This window comes from Osmia bicornis, chromosome 5 (genome assembly GCF_907164935.1).
Source record: "Osmia bicornis bicornis chromosome 5, iOsmBic2.1, whole genome shotgun sequence".
Lineage (NCBI taxonomy): Eukaryota > Metazoa > Arthropoda > Insecta > Hymenoptera > Megachilidae > Osmia > Osmia bicornis.
In genome coordinates, this window is record NC_060220.1 from 3,698,739 (window position 1) to 3,721,263 (window position 22,525).

At 45.3% G+C, this 22,525-nt stretch overlaps 1 protein-coding gene and 1 long non-coding RNA gene across 2 annotated transcripts in view; one reads left to right on the top strand and one right to left on the bottom strand.

The window, feature by feature from the left end:
* The window catches only part of LOC114880541 (trichohyalin-like), a 107,084-nt gene that overhangs the window by 67,057 nt on the left and 17,502 nt on the right, over positions 1 to 22,525 (top strand).
* LOC114880550 overlaps positions 1 to 22,525 on the bottom strand; it is a 103,008-nt gene that overhangs the window by 18,476 nt on the left and 62,007 nt on the right. The window lies entirely within an intron of this gene.

Sequence of the window (22,525 nt, forward strand, 5' to 3'; positions counted from 1 at the left end):
GAGTTACGAGACGTCCATTGTGTCCGAACGGTCTCTTTGATCCCGCCAAACAGCTGGAATTCGCGCGTTATCCTCGTCCGGCCTTTCTCTTCCGATATCTCCGCGTGGGATCCTTTTCAGTGATCCGCGAAGATATTCGCCGCCTTTCGACGATTCTCGCTTTACTGCCTTGTAAAATATCCGTTTAATTCATTCAATTTTCGTGAACGAATAAACAGAATATTAGGAGACAGGTTGTAACCGATGCGAAGGGAGGATATAGTGGATGGGAATTTTGAGAAATTAGTGCTACCGTTCGATTGATAGAGATTTCTTAATTAGTTACTCTTAAAATTTATGAAAAATTCGCTCATCAAGATCGGAGACTGGCGATATAAATGGCAGGTGCAAACTTACCACAGGTATCGAGGATAAGGGTGCTGAAAAGGGAAATCAGAATGGCAAACGAGACGCTTAGATAAGCTTACGTAGGTGAGAAAAGACACGTTCGATAAGGGGCTGTCCTCCAGCCGGGGTCTAAATGCCGGATGGTATAAATCAGTGCTGCGTTAAGTGGCTCTCGTATTAATTAAGATAGCCACGTCGCGCACCACGCGACAGTTCGTGATCCCGGGGACGAGAGGGAGAAACGCAGGAGGAACGTGTAAGAAGAAGAAGAGGAGGATGTCAAAAGGGAAGAAACAGGGATGCGGATAAGGCAGGGAAAAGGAGGCACGGCTGGATTATAGCTTGGATCCGATCCGATTCGATCCGGCATGGGCAAACTTTGTCGTGGAGGGGGTAAAAATTTGTCCCATGTCCGAGGGTTCTGGCATCACTGGCTTGGACCTTATATGCAGGCTCCACGAGCGAGGCGAGGAGACGTAAGAAGCCTGGCATAATGGCGTAATTATCCGAGGACGAGACAAATTGCGTACACGCCTGGCCGCGACACGCCACGGTCCACATGTCCGGCAGACACCGCCACCGCAAACCATGGCTCCCATGTAGCGCGTAGGAGTCGAACTTCGCTCCTAAGGCGACTCCTTAAGTGTACATCCGTGCGATTGTCTCGTTAAAGTCGCCGCGGGACGTCTCGAGTCCGCGTGGGCGTTCCGCTTATCCGGATCCGAAATTAATGAGGGAATTACAAGGGGACATTCGTAGTTTTCACGTGCGCGTACCTCAATTTTCATCAATTGCCACGCGACCCTTATGCTAACTCAAAGTTACCATTCCTGTTATTCCTATTAATTTAATATCAAAATTGCAAGGGTGCATATTGCACAAAAAATGCACGTCTCGATAATAGCAATATTGCGAAGAAGAATATCGTGCTGTATCTGCTCGATGAAAATTATAAAGCACCTTCGTCCGACTTTTATTCGAATCCTTCGCAACGAGCAGATTTTCAGTGCAATAAATCACGCTCGTTTGTAATACATACTGTCCGAGGGAACACCTTTTGTCTCGAGGGGTAATAAGTTGGGAGGATGTTGCGTTAGCATCGAACTCTCCGAGCAACTTTCTTCGCTACTAATTTCGATGCGCACCGCTAAAAGAGCGGCCGTTGCATCATTACCGAGAAGATATAGCGTGTGGAATGACCACCCCTTATTACGACACCCTTTCCTTTATCCCTCTGCTCACGTATCAATTTACTTATCTACGAATCACTATCGGTCTAACTATCCCCGACGCAGCTCCGACACCGTACAGTGTAATAGGAAAAGTAGTGCCGCGTGTGTAATTCAGCTGCCATAGCCGGGAGGATGTTTTTCTGTCTGATGAAGTAGCAAGGATCTTTGAAGATTGAAGATCGACGCAAGTGAAATTGCTATCTCTGCTAACAGAGGAAGATCTTTGCTTCTTCGATTAATTTTCAAATTCATTTTTTAAATCATTGAAGAAATTTTGTTTCCTTTTCGAGCAACGAGACGAACATAGAATATAATTAGTGTCACCAGGTTATAAATATCGAATTCTCTTCGCAAGGTGTACGCTGCATCAATTACAGCCTCCTTGCCAACGCACTGCCAGTAGCACTGTTCGCTTCTGGACACATCTAAATTATCCAAGAATTTCCCGCTGTCACATACAGCATGGGGATGAAGAAATCTCCGCCTTACGTCCGCGTGAGAACGTCTCTTCGACACGTGCGATCGTAGGCAGCGCAACCTCCGTATCCGCGAAAGGTGGAACGTCCATGAACGCGACAAAAGTTTCTCATGAAGCTAACATTTTTCTATCCAACGATTTTGCATAAATATCTATCAACAATCCTTCGATACAAAAAGAAATGAAAAATTGCAAAGCTTAAAGCGCGGATTTGAACGATCATCGCGTAAATGATGTTGGTATACAGCAAAATCTTTGTCGCGGAAAAAGTGCATTTTCAATCAACCGACGAACCGCAGCGGCGCGTCGGCGAGACGGAAGGAAAACGCACGAACGGTCGCTCGTAAGTACGCGGTGCATCGCAAATTGTATTACCGTCGTCGCGGCGCTGTGTATGCAGATAGAGCCGCAAACGCAATTGTCCCCGGTCGTAGGGAACGTTCACGGGGTAGCAAAGAGAAATGAGGAGAGGCATTAAACGCGCAGAAGGTAACTAGTATAACCGCGTGGAAGAAGGCGTGTTGCGTGTGCCACTACCGTCCAACAGTCTGCGTGACCATTTTTCCAACCTCTATGCTCTTCTCTTCGGTGTTGGCTACCTTGCTGTTGCCGCGATTTACGAGTCTATCCTTCTGCTCCTTCTGCTTAACGACGGATGCTTATGCATAATGCCACGTCTTCCACCATTTCCCCTCTTGTTCACCTTTTCACCGTGCTCCGAGTTCCTTCTCCGCTTCGTTTCACGTAATTTCTGCGTTGTTAGAGTCGCCAAGCGGTGGACATTCCATAGCGAGGCGAAGTTTTGTCCAGGATAATTCTCTTTTGTCGTTGCTCGTGCAAAGTGAACGATACGAGGAATATTGATGTTTCAAATTCAGAATCTTCCTCGTTTATTTTTATCGCTGAGCCCTGCTGATCGCGAACGGGTTAAGAAGAACAAAGAATAGATCGACGCGTCTACGACACACAGTCTGTCGAGGAAAGTGAGACGTTAACGGGTTATTTAGAGTCGAAACGTGCATTAAGAGGTACACGAGTCGGACCGATACTCTTCCTTTAGAAACAATGGCGCGATAACTCATAATAGCGTCGGGTATTATGGTATTGATAGGACGGCCGACCGCGCACCCCATGAATGCCAATGAGAACGCGAACAATGGTCTTGCGTAGGTAATACGCTTCTGTGATCCGTATTCTTTCGTTCGTTGATTTAAGCCGCCTTTTATAGAGTCGCGCTACCGGCAGCGTGGCTGAACGCGTCCACTCGCGCCGTCTACCATCCCACCTGTCATCAGTATTCATTGGAATTGTTTTAGCAAACTCTGGCTACGCCGGTTTTCCTAGAAACTAGATTCGAGATAATAATCGAAAATGATACTAAAAAAAAGAAATTTAGAAAAATTATTATTAAGTTTTCATCCCCCTCTTTCGAAAAAAAAAAAAAAATTCCGTCATCAAAGCGCGGTTCTTCTTTCGAAACGTTAAAACCCGAGCCCTGTTTCGAATTCCCGTTGTAATCGCGCTCGCTGGCTAGCAAGGCTTGTTTATATTTAGTTGATCTTTCGATCCGCGTCGGTAAACGGTGCGCGGATGGAATCGGGTCCTCCTTTTCTTCCACGGCATTCTTCTCCGTTATTTTCGCCCTCGCAAACGCGACGCGTCTTCTAAAAGGGGTCTCCTGCCGTTTTAAAAGGAGAGGACAGGGGGTGAACGGGTAGCAAGTGGAAGAAGATAGATAGAAAAATGAACAAATGGTCGGGGACGCAGAAAGACAGAGCGGTGGGACATCGAGAAAAAGAATCAAAGAGCCAGGAACAGCGCCTACGCTCTGCCAGAGACTCCCTCTATTGTGATACTTTCTTCTTCTTCTTCTTCTTCTTCGTTGTCTTCGTCTTCCTCGTCTTCGTGCACGCATGCCAGCCACTGACTAAGCACTCACTCCTTCTGACAATGAGTCAGTGCACTCACTGCACGCTTCTCGACGTGAAAAATAAAAAAAAATAAGAGGATACCACGAGAGTCAGAGGATGAAGAAGAAGAAAAAGAAGAAGAAGAAGAAATCTCGCTCGAGGAATACGGGTCAACGACAGGATGCGATACATCACTGTCGAGAATCGAGCTCGCTCGCGGGTCAAAGTTTACTGAATCGGGAGGACATTTCTCCTCCTCATTCCCGTCTGCCTTCTTTTCGCCTGCTCTCCATTCTTTTTCTTCTTACTACCGAACCTCATGCATCATCCCGAATCGCCTCGCCAACGAATACTGTTTCGATCATTCGTAACTTAATTAACTTCCTCCGCGTTTGACTTTCAATCATTTCGAACCAATTTTGGAATAAGATCGACACTGATGCTCGATCGAATTAACCCATTTGGTGTACCGAAGGTCTTAATGGGTCGACGTATTAATTCTCTGTTTGCAACCTTATTTTTATCGACGCTATTTTTTTTTTTAATTTTAATATTCTTGGCTTTCAAAAATCTGCAAAAATTCTGAGATACTTATTGAAGTCTCTACTTTAAGATATAATCATAGAATCAAACGTCTAAAGGATTAATTAACCCTTTAACTCCGGGTATATTATATTACTGAAGTGATATTCTATTTTAAAACATTTTTTGTTATTGTATTTATTTTATTTTTATTTTAGTGGTATATAAGCCATATCCGCTATTTGATATTAGCAAAAATTAACATGTTGTTTATATACCACACCCGCAGTTAAAGGGTTAAGAAAAATGAATATTTGGAAGACAGTTTGAAGAAAATTAAAATTCGTCTAGGATCTAAACGACGCAATATGCATATGAAGGGTTAACTTCGGTACCGTTCGAGTATAATAAACTGAAATAATTTTGTTCATCAATCAGCGAAAGGAAAATGGCACGAGATGACTCGTGCTTCGAGTCGCGAACCTGTACCAACTATCCGTGCAAAAGAATAACGAGCCACGGTACACGTGTGTGCTCGCTCCAAGTGAATTTCCCCTCCCAGCAATTATCGTTAAGTACCCTAGCCGAGCGTTTCCACGGTAATCTCGATTTCTATAATCCCGCGTGCCTTCCTCCTTGCTGGCAATTGTCCAGCTGTCAGTCGACACGAGAGTATAAGCGGCCGCGAGAATCGCTTTTTATCTTAGCTACCGCGACGGTTCTTTCGCTTCCTGCTAGATCGCCTCCTTAGATCCCCGACCAAGGATCTGTTCTGATGCTGGAAGCCCGAGGAACGCGCGATAAGCTCGATACGAGGCGATCTACATCGATAAGAAAGCACCGTAGCCATAGGCATGTTATCGCGGGGCAACCGTTGTTTCCTGGATGCCGAGAAATCCAGGTGGGAAAGAAACTAGAAACTAAAGAAAATTCACCTGTTCAAAGAGAACGGAATTGAAACGCTTTGCCCATGAAATTTTAAGCGCCATGCAAATGACACGCACGAAAATAATCTCCCCTCTGTCTGAAATTCACTCATCTCGCATAAGTATCGCGTTCTCGAGCAATCTCGACGCAATGACGCCGGGCAACAAAGTGGAAATTCGAAGTCGCTGAAAACGCTTGAACCGGCGCCAAACGGCGCGCAAAGGCGCAGGGCGGAGGAGCGTTGAAAGAACGTGCTCGTCGATCGTCGCTTTGCATTCCCTTGCCTAAGTAGCGCGCGATCCTCCTACCCTTGAAATAATTTCACTGTTTCAAAGCAACGGAAGAATCATTATTCGCCTGATCCTCGATAGATACCGTTGATCTAGCCGAGGGAAGAGTAATTCCGTGCAAAGTCTAGCGCGCATCGAGTTCCCTGTCTAATTGACGAGCATCAGTCACCGTGGACAAATATATTTGTAAACAGGGAGCAAGGAAGAAGGCGGCTCGGTCTCCCGTATCGTATAATTTATTCCCCTAACGTAGCCCATTATGCGGTACAAGATGTCATCTGGCTCACAGATCTGGAAGAGGGAACCGCAGAGATCTGAATGCAACTGAGGCCTAAGAAAGTCGGAGGCGGATGTTCGAAGAGAGAGAGAGAGAGAGAGAGAGAGAGAGAAAGAGAGGAGAACAGCGGGGAGCAGAGAGGAAGGAGAGATCGGTATCGATAACCAGTAACACTGGTAACACAGGTAACTGTTAGCGAGGTGACGATTTCGACAGTAGGACCTACCGGTCTGGGACGAGCGTTCCATCATGGCATTCGGCCCCATCGTGTCACCACGTGGATCCATGCCGAACGATATGTTTTCCCTTCCGTTTCAATGCCGAAGAACACCGGCGTCGAACGATCCTTTTGCTTGGCCCCGATCGATCGGATAACCCTCTCCACCGTTATTCGATATCTTTGTTCCGGGGTTCCCGAGCAAAGGTCTTTTCGAATAATTCTGGCTTCGTAAATTTTTATTTTAGAAATCAGTCTTCGACAGGGTTAAACTCTGGATTGCAATTTATAATTTATCAAAAATTTTTGATACCGAAAGCAGAAGGTTCGTCACGTCTGACAAAGGAGTAGCGATCCGGCTGGGTAATAATCCGCGAAATCGAAGGGTCGTGCTCCCCGCTGACCTTAGCGCGATCTTTGAAACGAGGCAAATCGTAGGCTCCTCGCGCGATCGATCTCTCGCAATCGAGAACTCTACGTGACGGTATCGAGCGACCATTTCGTTCGATACATCGCGGAATTACCGTCCTCGATTTCCCGTTGGCTCAACGATGCCTCCGACTCTGATATCGTTATTCAACGCGGAAATCAGACCGGCCGAGCCGAGAAAATCGAAAGGAGCAGCATCTTAATTTCTATTTAACCTTTTCGTATTACACTTGCGATAGTTGATGGAATTAGGAAAGATTGAGGGACGGAAAGGGGTTCGCGACTATGGTGGCGGGAAAGGATCGTTCCTCTGTTCGAATGCAATACCGCAGAAGCAATCATACGTTGCCACCGATTACCGGGAGGTCGTTCACGCTCGGTTATTCGCGCATATGCACGCGTACCCTCCTGTCCCCGATACACATGCACATTGGGTATCGATCGAAAATAAAAGGGCCGCACCGAGCGCGGCCACTACATCGGACAATCACCATAACTCTGGCCCCGCTTGAAAGGCATCTCGTTATCTTTAATCTCGAAACAATACAATACGTTGGTGGTGATGGAGAAAGATAGAGAGGAAAGGTGAACGGTGATGGAGGACGGAGAATCGGCCGAAAGATCGGGACGAAGAAAGATGTATCGACGGTGTACGACGGCAGGAGGAAAACGCAAAAGGAACCTGTAGAAGGAAGATGGTAGAAGGGAAAGAGTCGTTGGCATGATCCGAAAGATCGAGCATAGGAAAAGGTATATCTACGGTCGCGCGAATAAGTAAAGGCGAAGAAACGGGAAGAGGAAATCTACGCGGCGTCGCGGTTCGTCGATTGCCAAGAGAATAGAGCAAAGTGAAATGAGAAGGAGAAAGGATAAACAGCGATGGAAAGAAGAGAAAAGGGATGGATGCGTCGATCGATCGTTACGTCGGCTCGCGTCCGTGCGCATGGGTGCACCATAGATCCAATGGGTCCGCGAATGGACCATCAGTCACCAGATAATCTTTACCTCCTCGGGAATATTGACAATGACAAAGGGGCCCGATACACGCGCCAGCAAACTCCGCTTAGCCTGCTACCTGTTCCCATAACGCGCCCTTCCTACCGCCTTCGAACTCGTCAGCGAACCCACTTCTACCTTCTCCTTTCGTCTCGGTTAATTTCCCTCCGCCACTTTTTCCAGCTGCCTTTCGCTTAAACGTACCACTCTTATCAATCATGCCTGGAGATCTCGTGCTGCGTGGATGGAGAAGAGTATCTCTTCTAGTTAACATAAATATTTTCGTGAGTGTTCCATTTAGAAATCCATAAATCTCGTTGGAAGGGAACCGTGAAGTCGCTGTGCCGTTCCATCGGGGAATTGAATTTCCTTCTGGCGGAGGTTATTCCGCGGAGTTCGCTTTTCATCGAGAGATAAGTCGCAGCACTCGCGTCTATAAAGTGCCGTTTTCCGGGAACTTTGAACACGGAAGCATAGGCTCGTCAGGGACAAGTCACCGTACGGTAGCACCAGTGTCTCGAACGTCTACCGAGTATAACAGCCGGTCTATCACTCCTACCAGATATCCAGCCGTGTCTAGGCAGACCGGCCTGTATCTTTGCTGCGGATCGGCACGAAACACCTCCCAGCTACTAGTCGCTTGCTGGATGCACGATAACGGTTGTGCCTGCACACCGACCGAGATTAATCGTGCCAACGATGGACAGCTCCTGTTTTAGGATACACGAGTTGGCGAATGCGGGGGTGGATCGCAAAGAGGATGTATAGGGAGTGGAAACTGTGTCCTGTTCTTGATACACTATGATGTTTGTTGCTTTGGGAGAAACTACAGAGGGTGGCTGCATTATTATACTCAACAAATTTCATATTTTATATTTTTGAGCGATTGTAATTTTATGGTATCATTTTGTCGATATTTTGATATTTTGCCACTCTGCCTTTAGCTTTTATGCTATCCCTCCTTTTTTTCAAAAAATTAGATTTATGTGTTAATATATTACTCATAATGATATCAGATATAAAAGTTAATTAAAGCTATCGCTTTTGCATATTTTGAGGATAAATTATTTGAGTATAATAATTTGTACTTTAGGTCGAATGATTTGTAGAGTAATTTGGGAATTATTCTTTTTCTGGCCCTTTTAATTATTCAATTAGCAAAACGAATTAGTATACTATTTTAACGATGAATTTGAAATGTCATATAATTGGTATTTAATTGAATCGATCAATACCGAACAAATTCAAAGGTAATTATAGAAGAGAACTTTGTAATTTGCGATTTTATTGAATATCTTAATGAATTCGACGTCAAGGATAAAATAACTCGAGATTAGCTATCGAATAACTACTTTAGCTAGTTAAATTTCCTGCCATAAAGTGGCCCGTAACATTTTCACCGAGATATTCCAAGCACCGTTTCAGCTTCCTTGTCACGAAACGTTTCCTTTATCTACAGTTTAATTTCTGAAATGTCTCCGCTTGGATGAGTTGCTCCGTATTGCAACATTTTAACCGAGAATATTCACAGTCGTTAGAAATTAGCATCGGTTACCTGTAATGTTGTAAAACGTCGAAAGGGAACGGGGTCGATCAATGAACTCGCACCGAGTTGGAAATAAATTTCAGATTGACGTAATTGGGCGATGCTAAAACTGTCAGACGTTGAATTGATTTAGAGCGACGATTTGCATTCTTCTTTAATGTTAATTTCTCCTGTCTTAATGGACGTGTCTCGATCCGTCTAACAAGCAAACTTCACCGAAGCTGACATAAATCACGTAAAAAATATACTTGTTGATACAAGGTTCTAAACATTTTATTACACTGACTTAGCTTTCGTTTTCGAAAATCTCAATATTTCCATGTAACCACGGTGAAACTTTGTTTTTCCACTTTCATTTATTCCAGTTCCTTTTTTATTGGCATATTCGTTTAGCAAAAATGCATAAATATTTATCGATCTATGCATCGAAGAAATGACCGATCCATTCAGTTTTGACACCAATAGACAGACTGACGGATCAAAATGTCTTGGACACGAATGTTAGAATGCAAGGAGGAGGTTCGATCGAACCATTCGTCAAAGAATCCATCCGTAACTTATCCATTGCTTGCCCGGCACGTTCACGCGAGCCAGTCGGATGTAACCCGTTGAATTTATCACCTCTTAGTGGCCGAGAGCCCGATTACTGCCATAAGTAATGTCTTCAGCAAGATGTTTCGCCGCCGGCTGTTCCGTGTGGTATGGGCTTTCATAAGGCTCCTGACCAGCAGGGGCCACCGATACCTCGAGGTTACCTTTCATCGTTAAGAAACGATTCTTCGGATGTCCTTGACCCTGAAATTTTTACTTTTTATCCACTAGAAAAATGTCCAGGCGAGGCATACCCCGAAGAAGAGATCGGAATCGCGAGACCTTTTTCTTTATGCAAACTTGCAACATCGTGCTTGCGGTTTACCATCGGATTCGATGGTTTCTTCGATCGAGATACATAGTATTAAAACAGCCCCGTAAGAACGATGGATGCTATTTGTTCCACGCGAGAGAGCCTCTGTTCTTCAGCGAAAGGGAGCGAAGAGATGATCAGTGCATAGCAAGAAAATCGACAAGCTCCCTCGTTCGATTCAGTCACGATTCAACCGTTTTGTACCCGCGAGACAGTGCTTGTACCTTGGCAATTAGGTGGTCAGATAAACACGTTTCAATGGGGAAACACACAAAGACCGGTGGACAGGATAAGAAGCGCAAAACGTCAGAGGACGGAGCAGGAAATTCAATAGACATCTGCACGCACGACAGCTTATAAACGAATATAACGAATGGTAATTCGAACACAATTTTCTTGCTGTTCGGTGTAACAATATTACCGCTAATTATACCACAGCCAGTTTCGTATTCCTTTTATCGACAAACCCGAACGCTTCGACATCCTCGATTTACATATCCCTGTTTCTTTTTTTCGTTTTAAATCGCGAGACAACGTAATCCAAGTTGAACTCGATACGTAATAAAACGGTCGATTCGATGGCTCGTTATCGACACGACGTTGAACCGATTCTCTTTGATCGGTTTGCAACGCCCAGTTCGCAAAAAAGTAGTATTGAACGCTTCTTAATTAGCCCGTGGTCGGTTGGTTAATTAAAAACACCCGAACGTGCTCGTACACACGTTAATAATAAAAATGAAACCCTTATGACCCGGTGAGTTCTTGATTACTCGCGAAACTGCATCGGGTAGAATAATATATTTAAATAAAATTTGTTTAACAGAATATTCGATACTCCTTTTTGCAAGTTTCAGCATCAATTTCAATATTATTCGAAGGTTAATAATCTCGAAATCATTTGTAGTGTACTAGAGCGTACAGAAAATCCGTAAATTATGCGATGGATATAAGGAAATGAAATCAAGTATGCAAAGTGTGTAAATGAAGACGATACCTTAAATAATTTGAGGAAAGAAAATGATATAAAAATATATATTTTCATAAAGATCCGCAACCTAATTACGCGTAGAAATTTAAAATTTCCATACTTTTCATCTCAAAGAGACACTTTTATTTCAAGGATTTTTAATCCATCGCTACTAAAAGAAAATAAGATATGCTTCATTGATCCTCTACATAATCAAAGAAAAAGGGTCTCATCAACAGAGCGAGACGAAAGCAGGATGAAAAAGGGAAATTGCTAGTTTTTTCGTTTGGCGAACGTACAAATGGCGAGTGGAGAGAAGAGGTACGAGGATACGGGGGAAGAAGGATCATGAATGAAGGAGAAGGCTGACGAGGAGGTGGATGCACGATTCTCGATGCGGATAGTCCCGGGTCAGACACGGAGTAAGACTTCTCGTCCGTTCGATGAAGAGCCGTAACCGAAGGGAAGAACCCGTTCGAACGAGAGTTTATATACCGTGTATAGCTTAGGGCAAGGCTGCGGCAGCCGCGATACCGTCTCACCTGAACAGGTTGGAGATACTTCCAGGAGTCCGCGATGCAGAACAAACGATTGGCTTTCCTCGTGCCACGGCATACGACCGATTAGAGTAGCCGCGAGAACTCCGATAATTGCCGTCGACTGTTTGCGCTCGGTGATGCGTGTCGATTATTCCAACGATACACAGATGAAAATTCCTCTGGCTTCATACTTATTATTTAAACGATGAATCACATCGACGACCGTAAAGTTTGCTTTGAAAATGCGATATGAAAAATTCAAATCAAAAGAGGAGATTACTGTCCGAACGGAAGTTAACTGGAACTTGACGAAGCCATTCAGGTACGATCGGGTAAACGTGAGATCGATCGTTCTTTTCCCCGGCGCGTCGTGCGTGTATAATTTCTCAGCGGTTCGGTAAACGCGAGCGGTTTCGTGGCGAAAAACAGACGGAAAGAAAGGTAGAACGAAAGGTTGTTGGTTCTTTTTGCACGTAACAACAATCACGCAGCGGAGAGATGTTGGAAGGACGGGAGGATCCCGATCGTGATCGGTTGTCATCGAAAAGCAGGTTCCCCTCGGGAAAAGAGGAGAACCGAGGATCGCCGCGGGGCAGAGTTACACGTTCCACCGGTGGGGCCCCCGAGCCCCATTATGGGCGCTACCTCGTCGTTGCCGATATTACCGCAAATTGCCACCCTCAAAAGAGAGGAGCGGCCATGGTGCTCCGTTGCCAGAGCCGAGGAGTCCCTTCTCAATTGCTCGGTGCATCGCCTACGTCTCGCAACGTCGGTTTTACAACTGCGCTTCTTCCTCTTATTCTTCTTCCATCGCATCGTGTCAAGTTTTTATTTTTCTCCTCTTTCTGTCAATGCGATCTGCTATTTTATGTCAGCATCGCGACGGTAATGTCATGAAATTAAGAACGTCGATTTTCCAAACGTTTTATTACTTATTCGAAAATTTACTTATGGAATCGTTTATCTGTATTTTTATTAGTTAGGATAATTGATGTTCCAGCGTGTTACGTTTGAACGTATCCTTGAAGGTTACTGCACCGCGAGGGAAAACAGGACCGGACGTTGGTAGCCGAAGAGTAGCCCCTGTGGTAGCAGCCGAGTGGTAGCCCAAGGCTACTAGAAGATTGCCGGCAGACAGGTGGGTGAGGCGAAGGATGGCTGTGAGGTAAAAGGTAGAGAGGATGGTACCCCTCCACAATCACCGTCCTTATCCCCCTTCCTTCTCTTCTTTGTCCTCCTCGTCTTCTTCATCATCATCATCATCATCTTCCTCTTCTTCTGTTGCTTCGCTCCTTTCGGGGCTCCTTTTCTCGGGGCCCACTTAGCCGCACGCGAGTCTACCAGTACTCGAATAGAAGCCGTTGCGTTCCCCGCGGTTTCCTCACCCTTCCTGTTCGCCTTTTTCTTTCTCTCCTCGTACACGACTTCCAGCGCCCTCGGGCCGGAGGGAAGCTAAAAACCAGAGCACCAGGCAGGAATACCACGGCGCGATGAATGAAAAGAAAGAGGAAGGGTTTTTGGTGAAAATAGACGTAGCATTATTAACGGGACGATTTTCTCAAGGTGTATTCACGCCTTTTAATTCATTTTTACGACGCCAGGCTAGAGAGTAATTTCTTGAATTACAAGAAAAACCTTGAAGGTATTTATTGCACATTCGGTACTCATCGCTGTACTCGATGAAACGTTGCACCGGCGTTCGGTACATTTGACAGCAGATGAAAGTGACTGGAAAAATCGAAGACTTACGACTGTACGCTTCTCCTAGTACGATTTCACCTTCGACCCCGATTATTACTAGCCTCCTCTACCCGTTTCAACTCACTTAAGTTTCAAGGATCCCCGAGTAGATGTACGATGATTTATGTCATACAATCCCGACGTTATAAAGTACCGAGAATCGGCGAAACTTCGTTTCTGAACGACCCTGTACAACACGCGCTACCCCGTGTCGTTCACGTTTCACGATCTCTCGTATAGATCAACCGAGCCGTGATAAAAAGTGGCTGATCGTTGAATGGTAATTCAAATTACGTATCAACATCGCGGAATTTTAACGAACTTGTTTCCCCAATATTTTATTCACTGCCCCTACGCATCAATCGTCGCGCGCGTAAAGCCGTCCAATAAACCATCATCGCTTGAATAATCCGGAATCGTCGAACCGAGAAAAAGCAGCCCACACCCGATTCTCTTGATTCGTACCAGTTCCAAAAGCAGAGTTCCGTTTTCTCTCGATATTTAAAAAATGTTAAACCCTGGCTATTACTCGAGTTATCTTCCTCCTTCTTTCTCTAAACGCTTCGAGGACTTTCCATCCGCGAGGATATCGACGCTGTCCACGATTACACGACCAGGGTGAGATACCGAGGCTTTCAAAGGCTTTCGTAAGAGGAATCGTGGGCCAATCGCGAGCGAAGGTCCACCGGTTGGGATTTACGAGCCGGTCGGCTGCTATTTTATCAATCTGGATTAGCATACGCCGCATTAAACCATAACTTACACGGGCTACTCGGCTCTCGTCGGGGCTACCTACGTCTATGATACTCGTCGCGCAGGAAACCGTTGCTCTCGGTGCAACAGTGATCCGCGACGCGATAAATCAATACCGTCGACTTTTCTTGCCACCCTTGCCCGGCTATTATTCACGCCCGACTGATTCGCCGCGAATGTACACCCGTCGAAACTCTCATTACGCTTTTTTCCCCCGCCCCTTCGCGCTTGATTTATCCGAAAATCCGACGAGGAGCTCGCGGAATCGCAACCCCCTATGATGCACAGGCAACGGGTTTCGTTCGATGTAACGAGAGAATTTCTGGGATTTAATTAATTGATTGAATTTTATGCTATTCGCGATCACCGCGAAAGTGTTAAATCTACGAAACGGGGACGTTTAAAAAAAGTTCCCTCACCGAAGGTGGTCATGCTCGTACGCGGATCAACATTTACGCACACAGGTTCGTGAATAAACACGAAAGGATGGAGAGACAAGCTCGTCTCGGTAGGCAGAGAATCAAGCCGGCGCACGGTCGGATCTCGTCTTGAACGGGTGCGCAATTAAGAGGTACCAATTACACGCCACGAAACGTCGGTGGATCCAGAAAGGACACCGTACGTTCATAGGCGGGGAGAGCGAGCGGCGACGATCTTCTTTCCCAGCGGGATACGCCGGGCCAAGTCGCGTCTTCATCCGGCCGCACGGCCTAATTGGTCGGAATGCTCGCTTACTAATTAAGCATTCGACTAATTATTAATTACATCGACGCGACCCGTTCGAATTAATTCGCCCGGTGACAGTGGGGTGCCAGCGCCGTGGGGCATGCGAGGCTCTCTGCATAAGCATCGCATTTAATGCGCGACCGGGACCTCTCGCGACAGCCCCGCGTGTTACGAGCCGCGTGCACGATGTTTCTAGCTGCGACTTACGCGTCCGTTCCGTCCACTTGTCGCCTTCCCTCGATTTATCTACTTTGTCGCTCACTCGTTACTCCGCGCACTCTTTAAGAGCGAGCCCAGGTTACTCTTTAAGGTGTGAATCACCCCGGGGGATGGTAATCGTTTCGAATATACCGGGTGTTTCGTGATTAGACCGTGAAAATTCATTCGGTTTGATTATTAGCAAGAAAAACAAGGTTTCTTGATTTTCCACGAAGCAATATCAATCACGGGATCTATTAAAAATCCATCAAAACCCTTGCACTGCCAATTATCCTGCGTCTTATGTCCATATCTCATCTTGCACGAACTAATAGGACACAGCAAGGTGAATCTGAGGTTTGCTCACAGACGGAATACTGGAGTAGTCAATCACGGTAGGCGAGGAACCACGAAGGAAGCTCGCGCTTTCCACTAATTACGCAACCTAATCTCGAGCTGCGGAGTGAGATGAATTACGTGTTCCATGGTGGTGATTACCGAGCTCGGTTCGAATCCCTTGCAGCTGCTAAGTTACACGTTGCCCGCGGATGCTGGGATGGATAAATCGAAAGGAATCACGAGGCATCGCAACGATACGTCACCGCGGGACTCGCGTCTCATAGAAACGCTGGACGTGCTCCCGGCGGTTAACCAACGGTGTCGTTGGTTAATTAAAGTTTCGTCGAATATATAACGCGATTGATTCTTAATCGTAAATAAGCCGGGATCAGCGTGAACGCGTGTTCAGCCGCCTCGACTAATTACCAGGACTAATTGTCGCGCGACACCTGCGGTCGCATCTGCGCTTAGCGAACGGTATTCGTTACCTCGGTGTCTTACAAACTTTAGAGTATTTCTTGAAATTCTTCAATTTCTATCAGATAGATATCGATTACAATTCGAAAATTAGTGAATTTATAAATTTTTTAAAATTGCAAGAGTGATTGCCAAAGGCTTCCGGTGTGCGAATTAACGAAGCTTGAACGATATCCCGAGGTGTCAACTCGTAAAGTATTCCAGATTCCTTGTAACCATAGTAAGCTGGTGGAATGGAGAATAAGAGGCGCGTCCGGACATTTTTATTATCCAACGACAGGACTAAATCGCGTGGAGTAGCGAGTAGTACTCGCGACGTATCCGCGTCTCGTGACCGTATATACCTTATTTCGATTTATCTACTTTGTCCGGTGCTCGGTGTTGCGAGCTCTGGTAAAGGGGTTGGTGGCTGGAAAATAATAAAAATACTAAAGTCCAGTCTAAAGTATCGCCAGGGCGTAGGTGCAGGTGTGCAAATACACACGCACAGTAGAGTAAGAGCGAACGTAGCGAGCGAGCGAGCAAAGTCTCGCAATTTATTTCAGCGATCGCACGAACACACTGAGCCGGCCTTAGGTATTATTTATGGTTATGGATCGGTGCCGTTTATAAGTTCGGTGGTACTTTGACCGACTACAAGTACCGGTTGTCTCGCAGTGAGTATATCATTAGCAGTTTTATTATTAGTAATCTCGAGCTCGAACAGCGAGCAACGACCGCGGCTACTAATAAATTCCACCAGCCAGAGCCCGGGTGTACACCCTACGTGCGTGCAGGTTATTAATTCCGTTGAATTTCATTTCGTGTACGCGGCATTGTCGACCGCCTGGAAATCCTTAATCGTTCGCCAGCCTGATCGTTTCTACGCTTATTAAATTATTCAACCGCTTTGCATCCCGGGCTCGTTCTCGCCGCGCGAACACGCCCACGCGTGTGCAAGGTCGATCACGATATCGACCGACGAATTAACCTTTCGCTTCGATTCTTCGTTTCGTCGCGTACATCACGACTTTCCGCTCGGAAGTTCCTACGACTCTCTTTCTCCAAAGAGAGAGAGAGAGAGAAAAAGAGGAACAAGTTCGGTATCGAACCTGAAGAAGAATCCTCCTACGCTACACCACCCCACCTAGACAGACGGGTCAATCGAGATAGCGTTTCGTATTAACCTACGGCCAATTAATTACTCCCTTTTTCGTTTTCTCCTCGATAACCTCGAAAGCACGGTATCGCGAAAACCGGACAGAGGAACACGAGACCGTGGCGCGGGAGTGAAGAGACCACGGACGAATCGCTCGCAGAAAGAAAGAAAGAAAGGAAGAAAGGAAGGGAACACAGCAGCGCTGGAAAGAAGCTGAAGATGAAGCAGAAGAGAGGATGTGCGTGCATGCCGCTCACGTAGCGTGCCAGCCAGCCTGGCAGCCTCCTCTTCCCCTTTACAACCGGGTAAAAGCGAGTTCCCTCTTCGTTCCTCCTTCTTTATTCCTCTCTATACGCTTGTTCTGCAGCCCAGTGTTACCGGACCGAGGGTATCTTCCTCTTTATCAAACTGCAGCCTCTTACCTGGAGCACTCCCACCCACAGCCCCACCTGCGCTACGACCGGCACACCGCAACAGGTGAGAGACTACCGAGAGCGTGCTCCGCGTGCCCTTAAAGTCGTATCGCCAGCTCGATTCTTTCCTTATTCTTTTTTTTTTTTCTTCTTTTTCTTCATCTTCTCTTGATCCACGAATAGAAGCTCCTCGTGGATCTACGTGGGAGAGTATACGAGGATCCAGCGGGACTCGTTTATCGAGAATCGCGTTCTGATTTAATCCGACCATCGACCATGGTCTATTCGTTTGCAACATATCATCCTTTCTCGCGAACCGGTGAATTCTGATTTTCAATAATACGCTCGTTCAGAACTTGTTCCAGAGTTTTATTTTCCTTTTTTTCATCTCGAAATTAATCGGATATCGTTGCGTTCGGCTCGAATCGGAATTCGTGTTCTTCGCGGAGGGAATAATTATTTTTCTTGTTGTAACGTCGGTGGTTCGAACACCGTGCTGGCAGCGAACAAGGAAACGCGATAAGTTTCCACGAGATTCCGTTCATTCGGCAATGGATTAAGCTCGCGTAATGAGATTGTAACACGTTATTTACGTTAACCAGTTCACTGAATTAAGTTCACCGTCCTGATAACGCGGAAACAAGTTATACCGAGCAACAAGAGCTGCTCTTTGGAAAACGATTTTAACACGAGCCTATTTGTATACAGCATCGGTTCGCCGTGTTCCGTACACCTTTAAGCCCGAGTAACATTCATAAGTATGCAAATGAGATAACGTTGCCGAGCGTTATCGAGTTTCTTGATTATCGAGATGCGACTCGGCTCGAATTCACTTTCGCTCGTTTTCATCGTCGAATTACTTTCATCGATATCCGCGAGATACTTCTTAGTCAATCGTCGCGAAAACGAACGGCCAGTGGAAGAGATGTAACGCGAAGGCGTTTGTATTTTTGCTATCTTCATTTTAATAATCATCCCTCAACGTTTATTTACGAACGACTTTAATAATCTCGTTTTCGTCGAATGAAATTTCACGACGCAACAGGTGACCAAGTGGATGGAAAATAGAAATAAAGAAAACTAGGGACTCGGAGGGTATCAGGCGAAACGATATGCCAACGGATACCGCATGGCGAGCGTGGCCGCGATGCTGGCCCCAGCATTCTGATAATCTGCCCGCGTACGTGCCCCGCGTTGCAAATGAAATTGCTCTCCTCGGTGCGTGGGTTCGATCTGATGTACGAGCCGGCGTCGGGCCCCCTTATCGTCTCTTATTAGTTAGAAATTCCAGCGAGCGCCGGTATTTTATGTTTAATTGCGCGGCCTCGCTGCGCTCCTAATCTAAATTACCCAGTTCCACTATCTGCTGGTAATTCGCTTGGCATCGCGACTTTCGATACCGCTGCTTATCGCGATCATAATGCTACTTTGTGGTAGCGATCATTTTTACTAATACGCCTGCCTCCTTCACCCCCCAGGAATCACCCTGTTATCCGCCTTTTCATGTATCCTAAATTGCAACTAAAGTAGGTAATTTAATTTGCAAGCTTTTGCTTTAACGAGGTGATTATTTTTGAAAGGGTAGATTCTGATACTGGAATCATTAGCGGGACTGGTAGCCATTTTGCAACGTCTTTATTTGCTTAAGAATTGAAATGTAAAGTTGAAAGTTGCAATTATAAATACTTTGAAAGAAAAAATTCCGAATTTAATTTATTTTTAAACTCTTTCAAGATGATGTATGTAATTGAACCTTTCGAAACGGTCGTTAAGTTAAACGAATAGCATGCAATAAATTTTTCTTCGCCGCGTTGCAAGAAACTTGTCATTTTTTTACGGGCTTTCAACAAAGTAGTAGTACATTTATCAAATTAACAGATATATTGTAAATTCAAGGTGCAGGTTTCTTTCGAAGGAGGTAAGCGACCTGTTTGCAACTTTCTTACGAAGTTCGAGTAGCTTAAGAGAGATATACATCTATATTAAAATCCATCACGTTTGTCAATTACGATGATGCACATCCACGACGCAACGAAGTTTAATTAAGGATGCGCTAATTAGCCGGAACGTAAAAGCAACTGACTCGGTTAAAATGTAACTTATGCTTTTCAGTGCGAAACTGCACACTCATCGCATCCTCGATGATGAATATCTTCTTACGTCCGAACGTATGAATTAATCATTTATAAAAGGTGTTCACTTTGAAGTGACTACAAAGAAATGAATTACCCAGTCGTCATTTAGTAAACCACCCTTATAGAAATGTTGATCGTAAGTATAAATTATACAAATATTTCCAAACGTTCCCTTTGTTCTCTCGTTACCAGCCATTAATCGTGCGAACTTGCAACAACCGTGTACGCGAGTGATTTTTCTTCGTGTACCTATAATCTTTCACGGTGAATAACGAGACTAGTAAAGGTAGAAACGGAGTGTTGGGATTAATCGAAACAGTTTATCTGGTTGGAATAAAGGCACTGGGTCGAAACACACGCGAGTTATCGCGCGGTCTTAGTACACCGAATAAGAGCAATTCCGTAGTGGAGCGTGGCTTTTGCGAAACGTTCTTGTTGCGTGAGCGAGTGCGTGCGTGCGTGCTTGCGTGCGAGCGTGCGTGAGCGAAATACCAAAAACTTCCAAGACTCTGCTCTACCTTCTTCTCTTCATCTTTATCCTACTCCACCTCCTCCTTCCTTCGTTTCTTCTTCTTCTTCTTCTTCTGCTGCTGCTTTTGCTCTGGTTGCTGCTTGGCTGCTCGTTTTTTCCTCTTCCACTCGCGGACCCCCTCGCCGGAAGCGAAAGAAGCTCGCAGCCCCGCTGCGATTAACCTTTTCAGGGATGAATTATTTCGCTCGTCAGGTCGCCGGGCGGCATCGTAAAAATACGACTGCCCGATTCGTCGAATCAGTCACCTGCTGTTTACGTAGCCCGAAGTGACGCAACTCGTCCTCTCCCGTCCTCTTCGGGTACACACGATCCAATCGATCGATTTCTATCGATCCGATATAGAGTTTATAAGGGATATCTGCCGAGGTTGATGGTTAATTTAACTCTGGCGATTATAGTCCTTCGACATGTAAGAAATCGACGTACCTCGAGTATGATTGTTTCTATAACGATCACCGTGTTCATTGCGAAACTCACGGAAAGGCTGATTTCACGGTGGAATTTTTATCGGTGTTTTCATGTGAAACACGCCTGCACATCGTTCACCGACGTTCTACTCGGAAGACGGTATGATTTCGCGAATTTCCAGCCGGGAATAGGATCGATTCCATTGCCCGTTTCGTCGAAGAGGCAGGCTTACCGCAAGAAAAGCATCGGTATCTATACTTCGGCCGGACGTATTGCTACGTCAAGTTCAGGTTTTTTACACGGTGCTTCGTTAGGGCGAGCCTTAACAGTAAAACTGATCCGCGGAGCGACAAGTGGTATGCAATAATCGATACAGACAGTGCGGATTAATTGAGAATGAGTGGACATTAATTGAAGGGGAAGAAGAACGAGGCACGCGCAAGTTTCCTTAAGTAGACGAGCCGCGTGTGGATACGCCTTAAGGATCGTGTAAGCGATAGTACACGGTTAAACGCGCGAGAATCGTAAGGCACGGGAAATTAATTGAGGGTAGCAACGGCCATTATCATCGTCCTATCCAGTTAAATATCATGCTCTTAATGTTCTGCAATTAATGCTTAACAAACTTCTTCGCGTTCATTTTCTCGAGAAACGAAGAGGAAAAGAGATGATAAAATTAGTGGGAAAAGTATTCTGGTTGACATTGGCTGTCAAATAAGAGCATTTATCAAATTGATTAACTTCAAAAAAATAAATTATTATCATTATTATCATTATCATTATCATTAATTGAGTGATATGGCACTAAAATTTTAACAGATTCAAAAAGTGCAATGGGCTTCAATATAATTCATCGACTAATCTTTTTTTAAATATGATATTCCCTAAAATTTCACAATCTTTACATGTGAAAAATCTGTTGAAATTGAGGAAAATAAGAATGAAAAATCATCGGTAGCTGGTATCCCATTGACGTGTATGCAAAATCCGGCAGCCAGTGGTGTTGGCTGTGCATGAATGAGTTCACGGGAGCTACAGACACCTGAGAAGCTATCGTCCCTCGCGTGCAGCCGAGTGCATCTCTCGGGTCGAGTGCCGGTGCACGTTCTCTAGCTACGTACATAGTTGTAACGGCCCAGGATGCGAGTCTATCGGCAGACCTTGTAACGGTCAGTCACGAATTACACGAACAGCTACGAAACTCACGTGCTCCATGTGCCATGACGATGATTTTTATCGCGACATACGGAACCACTTGCCACGAGATGACTATGGAATCAATGTCCTTTGTCATTGCAATGACTTCCTAGTGGATCTTTAATAATCGACACGATAGAATTAATATAATTCATCAAGACTTACGAAAAATATAACTAAAATTTATAAAATGAAAATAAGAAAAATGTCTAAAATTAAATTGAAATTATTGCCAACGCAGCGGTTCGGCGTTAAATATGTTTAAAAAAATGATAATTATCATAACTATCGATGATATCATTTTCAAAGCGTTTCATAATTAATAGGAAATTAAATTTTCCAGTATCGAAAGAATTCATTGCCGCATACCAGCGAGCATCGATTACTCTTGAAATCTTTTCCTGCTTCTATCGAGGAGCGTGTAAGTAGACGGTGTGTATCCAGATTGAATCGCGATACGTCGGAAAGTCGTTCCGGGCCAGTTCCTGACCTTTCGCCCGATTTTTCCAGGGTGTGGCACGCGTTTGCATACGAAGAATTAACGAGTAAATACGGAGAGGCTATTACGATCCACGATCGTCTATGGCGTATGCAAAGGAGGCGGAAGAACGACCGATGAGGAAACACTGTCAAGCTGTTAGTATTCAATGAGATAATGAAGAAACACCAGGGAATTCAATGACCTAGCCAGCAACGAGCGTAGGACGATAGTAACTTCGCGGCTTCTATCGGGATTAGATTAGCATACAACCAATGCGGACACCGGTAGATCGTTCGATTTGAATATTCCGTCCCCTTATTGCTTCTCGGTTGAAAATACTGCGTTACTGCGTGCCAACACGCATCGA